Source organism: Ursus maritimus, unplaced genomic scaffold (genome assembly GCF_017311325.1).
Source record: "Ursus maritimus isolate PB19 unplaced genomic scaffold, ASM1731132v1 scaffold_17, whole genome shotgun sequence".
Taxonomy (NCBI): domain Eukaryota; kingdom Metazoa; phylum Chordata; class Mammalia; order Carnivora; family Ursidae; genus Ursus; species Ursus maritimus.
Window position 1 is genome coordinate 53,887,863 of NW_024424119.1, and position 8,797 is coordinate 53,896,659.

The following is an 8,797-nucleotide window of genomic DNA, read 5'->3' on the forward strand; positions in this document are numbered from 1 at the left end:
TCGCCCGAGGGCCAGGCGCTGGTGATGGGGGCAGCAGGGTGGCCAGCCCATCGGAGGACATCCCCAACCTAGTCTCTCCATGGAAAGACAGCAGGGGAGGGGTAGGGGTGGGCTCGGAGGGCACCGTCCCTGACAGCAGGGAATGTGACAGAGGTTGAGCTGGGATGTGGTGGGGCCAAGAGGCTGAGAGGCCCCCCCAGCACACCACACCTGCCACATGTGGCCCAGCCACAGGAAATCTGTGGGTCCATCTGAGGGGTCCTCTGTGGTCTCACCCTCTCCAGGCAGCTTGGCCCACTTCACCGGGCTGAGTTGTGGTGTCCCCTCTGTGCTCCCCCAGACCCCTGTGCGGCTCCTGCCACAATACTGACCTCTTTGGGCTGTCCTGGTCTCCACGGCTCTGTCCTTGCACCAGCTGGAACTCCAGCATTCTGTTCGACAGGCACAGAGAGAGAAGCGAATGAATGGAAAGATGGATGGATAGATGGATGGATGGATGGATGGATGGATGGATGGACGAAGAGCCCCTCCACCAACTGTTCATTACATGTTTACTTATTCTTGCAGGTCATGCCCACCCTCTGGGAGGAATTTCCTCCTCCCCAGCCTTGTGCTGGTCATTAACTCAGTGCCTGGACTTTCCAGGTTAATGAATAATTAAGCCGGACAGGGTCTGAACTCAGGCTGACCTTGAGCCTCCCCCCAGGTCTTCCCCCAGTCTGGTTATGTGACCACTTCAGAGTGGCCCTTCTCCTCTTCCCTATTGGTGTGTTCTGAATCCTGGGGAAGCACCAGGCACAGAGAAGTCCTGGCCCTAAGCGTGGAGGGCCCCACCCTGCCCACGAGCCACCCTCTACCAGGACTCCTTTTCCTCCACACTCTTTGCCAAAGCCCAGAAGAGCAGAACTGAGAACAGCCACATGGGTCTTGAGCTGGGCTTTGTCACTGATGCACTGAGTCCTCTGGGGTCCTGCTGTCCCCCACCCCCCACCACTGGGCCTCAGTTTCCCCCCCAGTCAAACAAGGAGGATGGGTTCAGCATGACTACAACTCATTCCATGATGCTGTGGACACATGTGGGTGTCATGACAGATCCAGATGAAACCTTGGAGATCACTTCATTGTGCCCAGTGATGGCCTGAAATCACACAGCAAGTTGAGACAGGACTGGGAAGAGGACACAGGTCTCTTGAGTCACAGTCCTGGCCTCCTTCCCTATTTGGCCTTGACCATTATTCTATTCTATTCATCCATTCATTCATTCACTTATTCCTTCGTTCAGCAGATATGTTGGGCAGGGCTCAGCAGGAGGGGCCAGGGTCTCACCCTCAGGGAGGCCCAACCTTGGGGACACAGCCATCCCAGGCACCAATGATGCAGAGTAATTCATGCTAAGGGGCAGGTCTGCAGAGGGGAGAAGCACCTTCCCCTAGCCGAGAGGTGAAAGGGCATGCTGGAGCCAGTGTCCCCTATGCTGAGGCCTACAGGAAAAGTAGAAGAGAAGAGGGAGGGCAGGAGCCCCTGGCAGGAGGAACAGCATGAGCAAAGACCCCACAGAGAGAGAATGGCCCCTTGGGAAAATATAAGCAGTTCAGTTTGGTTGGCTGTTGAAAGACCCGATGAGCCATAGGCAGGAGTTTGAAATTAACCCAAAGACAATGAGAAGCAAACTGGTTTGAGGCTGGGGCAGGCACGGTCAGAGGGCAATCTAGAAAGATCAAAGATCAGCTCTGCATGGAAAAGGATTTTCCTGGGGCAGAGACGTAGCCCTGGGCGACTATGGGTGTCACCCCAGGCAGGAGGTAATGGGGTCTGGAGCCATGACAGGGGCTGGGAGAGAAGGTGATGGATTCAAGAATGATTAGGAAGTAGACTCACCACACTTGCTGACTGACTGTCACTTTGGAGTAACAGAGGCCAGATTTACTATTCCATTTGAAACAACCAAAAATTTCAGAAGAAAAATACATGAAGTAGTGGCTTTTGAGAAGGAACCATCTAAAAGGATGGGAGAACAGTGCCTGTTTCCACCAGCCAGACTGGAAAACTCATAATTCACAGGGCAGGGGGTAGAGCACTCAGGAAGGTCTTGCCTCAGAGGTGGAGAATAAGACCCAGACTGAGCATTGCTAAAACCCATCTAACAAATCATAAAGCAAGACCCAAAAGGATCCATTAGTTCCCAAGTAATCTAACTGCTTCCTAGAACAAAGTTCAAGAAGATTTATAAGAATAGAAAAGATTCAAAATCAAGATGTCTGGTATCCAATAGAAAATTACCAGACATCTTCTTCGAGAAAATACCAAATGGCAAATGATGTTGGTGCTCCAGGAGGGCCTAGAGGACCCAGGTGCCCCGGAACGGGAGGCCGGTGGCTTCCCTGGAGGCTTCAGCAGTGGCATCTGGGGCCAGAATCAGAGAGGCCACAGAGCTCTCCGCAGCAGGGCTGAGGACAAGGAGTGGATCGCTGACACCAAGCTGAGCCACCTGGTCAAGATCACAAAGACCAAGTCTCTGGAGGAGATCTATCTCTTCTCCCTGCCCATCAAGGAAGGAATCTGAGACCATTGACTTTTTCCTGGGGACATCCTCTAAGGATAAGGTTTGGAAGACTGTGTTGGTGCAGAAGCAGACCCGTGCTGGCCAGCAGACTAAGTTCAAAGTAAACACATTGGTCTGGGTATTAAGTGCTTCAAGGAGGTACCCACTGCCATCCATGGGGCCATTATCCTGGCCAAGCTTTCCACCATCCTGTGCAGCAAGAATACTGGGGGAGCAAGATCAGCAGACCCCACACTGTCCCATGCAGGGTGACCAGCCGCTGTGGCCCTGTGCTGGTGTGCCTTATCTCCAACACCAGGGGCACTGGCATTGTCTCAGCCCCTGTGCCCAAGAAGCTACTGATGACGACTGGTATTGAGGATGGCTACATCTCAGCCAGGGACTACACTGCCACCCAGGGCAATGACACCAAGGCCACTTTTGATGCCATTCCCAAGACCTATAGTTCTCTCATGCCAGTCTTTGGAAAGAGACTGTATTCACCAAGTCTCCCTATCAGGGATTCACTGAACATCTTGTAAAGATGCATGTCGAGTCTCTGTCCAGAGGACCCAGCCTCCAGCTGTGGCCACCACATGTTTTTTACAAGAAAAATAAAAGGAATTAAAGACCTGTTAGGAAGGAAGGAAGGAAGGAAGGAAGGAAGGAAGGAAGGAAGGAAGAAGGAAGGGAAGAAGGAAAGAAAGAAAGAAAGAAAGAAAGAAAGAAAGAAAGAAAGAAAGAGAGAGAGAGAGAGAGAGAGAAAGAGAGAAAGAAAGAAAGAAAGAAAGAAAGAAAGAAAGAAAGAAAGAGAGAAAGAGAGAATTACCAGACATACAAAGAAGCTGGAAAACGTGACCCATAAAGAAAAGAAATCAATCACCTGAAACTGACCCAGAACTGGCACAATGTTAGAGTTAGCAGAGAAGGACTCTAAAACAGTGTTTATACATGTATTCCATATTTTCAAAATGTTAAGTAGAGACACAAAGACATAAAAAAAGATCCAAATTGAACCTTGAAGAGTTGAAACTTACAATGTCTGAGATGAAAGATACACGAAATGGGATTCGTGGCAGATTAGACAAGACAGAAGAAAAGATTAGTGAGCTTGAAGACAGAGCAGTAAAATAACTATCCAAAATGAAACAGGGAAAAAAAAAAAAAAAGATTATTTTTAATGGAAAGAGCACCAGCGAGCTGTAGGACATTTCCAAACAACCTGATATATGGGTAACTGGGGTCCAAAAGGGAGGGAGAAAGAGAACAGAAAACATACAGGAAGAAATAACAGCTGAAATTTTCCCAAACTTAAAAAAACATGTATCCAAGAAGCTCAATGAACCCCAAGCACAGACACTTGGTGTTTGACTAGATGTAGAGGGTGAGAAGGAAGATTCGGGCAAGGGTGATGCCCCAGTTTCCTGCCCAGGTGGGAAGGCCCTGTGTGGGCTGTAGGGCACAGTGGCAGCAGACACAATGTGTCTGACATTGAGAAGGCGAAGAAGTGGAGTTGGAAGTCCAGGAGGCCATGGCCGAGGGGGGCACTGCCAGGGAGGGCTGAGGGTCAGAGGCAGAGCCCAGGACACACCCTCAGTTCATCAAGAAGCAAGGCCAGGAGAGCCAGCAGGGCAGACGGGACACGCAGACAGGGCACAGGGAAACCAAAGGGGTGCAGTGTCCAGGTGAAGCGATCACCATGAGGGATTAAGGGTCTAAGGTGGCAATGCCATCACTCCCAGGTGAAGTCTGGAGAGACTGGCCCTAGGGCAAGACAGTCCCACGATACTGCACAGGAAATGATAGACATGAGGAGTCCCAGGGAGGGGTGGGACTTGTAGGACAGAGGGGTCTGGAAGAGGGTGTCAAGCAGAAGGTATGTCTCAGGAGAGAGGGCTAGCTGGGCAGGAGGAGGGGTGGAGGGGGGATGACTGAGCTTCCAACTTCAGAGGTGCAGCCACGCAGGCGGTGACCGGGTCGGGGCGGACCACAGTGCCGGGCAAGTGACGGTCCCTGGGAAAGACAGGAGAGAGGAGAGGAAAGGCCAGCATGTTGGCCAGGGTGTCCTCATGGTGCCCTGGAGGGATGCTCTGGGCAGGGAGAGGAGGCCCCTGGGAGGCCTCAACGTCTTTTAAGGATGAGGATTTGTACCCAGGGTGAGTAGTGACCCCAGGGGACGGAGGTGTAGGAACGACAAAGTGGGTGAGCGAGCTGGGGCGTGCCTGCACTGGGAGGCGAGCTGTGGTGGGTGGAGGGGCATCACAGACCTAGGGTAGGGATCAGGGTGAGAGGGGGAGGGAGCGAGGGAGAGAGAGAGAGGGCCCGTGCTGGTTTTCTGCCCACCGGCTCCATTATTGGTCCCCAACTTGAGGAAGGTGATTTGTGTATCTCGCCTTTGTGGGCAGCTCTGGCTGCAGGATGGAGAGAGAGTTGAGCCAGGCCCCGCAATCTGGCCGTTGGAGCCCCACGCCTCGAGCAGAGGCTGGAGTGCAGGTGTAAGAGGCCCTAGCAGGTGGCAACCTCTTTCTGTAAGTTCCCAGGCTCACCAGAGCCTCCCCTGGCAAAGGGCCTTGGAAGTAGGGTAGCCTTCTTGGAAGGGGGGTAGCCTTCAGCCTGCTCATCAAGGCCACCTGCTGTCTCCTGCCCCCCACCAGCCCTAGAGGCCATTTCCCTGGACTGCAGCTGGGTGCAGAGGGCAGCTGGGTGGTCCTGGCTGGCTTCTGCTTCCCTCTCCAGCATCCTCTAGCAGGCAAGGCGCAGCCAAGCCCTGCCCTGCTCTCTCTGTCCCCTAGCGCTCTGCTGAAACTTCAGAGAGCACCCACCTCCCCACGGCAGTGTGCTGTGCTCCCGCGTGAGTGCGGGATGATGCGCGTGTACGCTCGGAAGGGGCGCGGAGGTGAACACAGACCAGGCGCCAAGGTAAGCAGCCTCAGAAATGTGCGTGTCCCAGGGAGCAGCTACCTGGGCACGTGTGCGGAGGCATTACACACGTTCGCATGCAAGCACGGAGGGGATGAACCCGCAAGGTGGGTACGTACAGCACGTGCGCCTGCAGACCGTGTATGCCAGTGTGCGCACACGGTGCCCCCAGCACACAGATGCCTATCAGAGGCACGGGCACACGCCATGATCTCATGCGCATCCATGCAACTCCGGGCATCCACAGAGGTCTCTGTTCCATGTCCTTGTAAGCAGCCGCAGAGCTCACCCCCACACACAGGAGCGCACGGAAAACCAAGTTCAAACTGACACGCACAGGCGCGTGCAAGGTGCACACACGCATGAGCGCATACGTGCATAGGGGCCGGAAGACAGTTATTCGTGCATATTCGGAGCTACTCACACTTACACATATGTACACGCAGGCTCAGCAATCTATGCACACTGGCGTGGTCTGTGTACATGTACACAGACATACACGTGTCTTCCCATATTCCTGCACGCTTATGAAAGCCACGCCGAAGGCACTCCCACACATTCCTAGGGATCTACAGAGACAGACACACATTTGCACACTACACTGGCCAAGGCTTCCAGTAGGCTGCCGGGGAGGGGGCATTTAGAGCCAGGTCACTCCTTGACTTCACCTTCCTCCCCGCTCCCTTGCTCCCCTCCTTCCCCACTCACACTCACCCACTCACCCTCACATGGACTGATGGCAGGTGTAGTCAGATCCTGGCAGAGGGGCCGGACGTGGGGCAGGAGGGAGAGGGGTCATAGAAAACACATGGCCTTGAGGCCGGGTAGACAGGTTTTGTTTCAAATCTTGGCTCGATCTTAGTACTGGGGGACCTGGTCAGGTTGCTGGCTTTTTCTGTGCCTCGGTTTTCTTTTCTTTTCTTTTTTCTTTCCTTCTTTCTTTCTTTCTATTTTTTTTAGGATTGTATTTATTCATTTGAGAGAGAGAAAGAAAGTGGGGGAGCGTGCACGAGCAGGAGAGAGGAGCAGAGGGAGAGGGAGAAGCAGGCACCCAGCTGAGCAGGGAGCCCGATGTGGGACTCTCGATCCCAGGACCCCGGGATCATGACCTGAGCCGAAGGCAGACGCTTAACGGACTGAGCCACCCAGGTGCCCCTGTGCCTCGGTTTTCTTACCTGGCTAGGGGCAAGATATTTTTGATGCTTAGGTATCGTTGTCCTCTCTTGGTGGTCCCTCTAGCATGAGCAAATCTGTGGTCCTGGTACTCGGAGAACCTGCAGGGGGTGCTCTTCAGGCCCCGGGGAAGCTGGGGCTAGGGCCCTCACCAGTATGCACAACGGGCTCCCTCTGGACCCATAGGCAGGTCACAGGGTGAGGACTTGATTCTCCTGGGAGCTCACGGAAGCACACCCTAGGTGATCAGCTGTAGGAATCTACAAAGTGAACCCACTTGTATAACCAGCATCCAAATCGAGAAATAGAACATATTCCACTCTCTAGAAGCCAGGGAGGGTCAGCTTTTACAGAATGTACCGCAGTCCCAGTCCCCGCAGGCCAGCATGTCTACCTGTAGCTTTGTCTTCCCTTGTAACCAGCAAGGGGACACTCAGCTCAGGACCCCTTTCTCCAGGGCCACCCCTCCCTCATCTCCTCCCATCAGCCAGGGGCCCAGCAACCCATGTGGATAAGAGGCAGGAACAGCTAGCCAGCCCCCACCCTCCCACCCTGCCCCTCCTCTGCGTCGGGTCAGGGCTCCTGTGGCCGGCCAGCCAAGGGGCCACCATCTTCCCTGTCAGAGGGGAGACCTTGTTCCAGATCTTGAGAACACCTCTGCAGCCCCATTTTGGGGGCCAGGAAAGCTGGAAGGAAGGAGCACAGAACTCTTGAATTTCTATACTGCCCCCATCCTTCCACAGAGCCCCTTGTGGATACCGCCCAAGGTCCCAGGCTTTCAGGCAAGACTCCAACACAGGGCTGACCCACTCCAAACCCCATAGCTCCTCAGCAGTGCAGATCATTACCATTTTACAGATGGGGAAACTGAGGCTCAGAGAGACCAAGAACAGAACCAGGACTCCCATGCAGGATTTTTTAACCTCAGGCTTCTAGTTGTGGGGCCGAACTTGACGCTGGCATTCTCCTGCTCAAAACCCTTCACTGGAGACAAACCCCCTTCAGAGGTCCCCAGCCCTCCGTGGCCTGACCCTGCCAACCTCACCCTTTTCCCCGCCCACTAGCACACTGGTCTTTCCCAGATTGACCACCAAGCGCCTTTTGGACTCCAGGTATCCATACGCGTCTGTGTCACGACTTCCCCAATACCCATCTTGCAAGAGAGCAGGGACGGGGGCCATCTTGCTTTCAGCCATGCCCGCTGTGCCAAGCACAGTTCCTGGCACACAGTAGGTGCTCAATGGGGATGCGCTAGAGGAGTGAAGGGGGGTGCAGCAGGTAGGCAGGGGAGGGGCGGCAGGTGCAAGAGGGGTGAGCATAAAGGAGCCTTGGGGGCACAAGGTTTAACTCCTCTTTGCAGGAGGCCTGGGGAGGGACAGGGACTTGCCCAAGGTCACACACTGGTGAGTGAAGGGCCAGGATTAAAACTCAGAACCTCAGCAGCCCCCCCCCACCCCCCACCCCCGCCTAGTTCTGAGCTGGGAGGCCCTTCCCTCCTCACTCCCTTTCTCCTCTCTCTCTTCTCTTTCCCTCCTCCCTAGAGGCTGCAGGGCCAAGGTGCCCTAAGACAAGGGGCTGGGGGTCCCAGAACTGACCTTCCTTCCTCCCTGACCACACCCCCAGCCAGGCTCTGGGATATGTCAGCAGCCTACTGAGAAGACCCCCGCCCGGGGTCTCCTGCCCAGGGTCTCCTCTCTGAGACCCTACTTCGTAGAGTCCTGGGGCCACCAGCTCACTGAGTGGCCATAGATAAAGCGTCTCCCCTCTCTGAGCTTAGTTTTCTCATCTATAAAATGGGGATATGACACTGCTCCTAGAGGCGTTGGGGAGAGTGGGTGGTATAAATTCCCAACATACTCCGGGGGAGCGACAAGCGCAGGCACTTCTCTTGAACCCTCTCAGTGTATCCTCTCGATAAGCAAGGTGTGGGAACTACCCTGGTTTATAGATGAGGCTCAGAGAGGTCACGCACCTCCCCAGGCAGCAGGACCCCAGAGCCCGTCTTCTAGGGGCAGGACTGGCTCCCACCCTCTGCACCTGCAGCCCTCTACCCGCGGGAGACACCCTGCCCCGCCCCCGGCGTCCGTCCTTTCTCGGGGCCAGCTCGCGGGTTCCCCCGAAGCAGAGCCCGCGGGCGGGGTGGTCGAGAGACGGGGGCGGCGG

At 54.8% G+C, this 8,797-nt stretch overlaps 1 pseudogene; it reads left to right on the forward strand.

Annotated features, from left to right (window-relative positions):
- The first annotated feature begins 2,264 nt into the window (after positions 1-2,264).
- On the forward strand, positions 2,265-3,160 carry LOC103670425 (annotated as a pseudogene).
- The last annotated feature ends 5,637 nt before the right edge of the window (positions 3,161-8,797 follow it).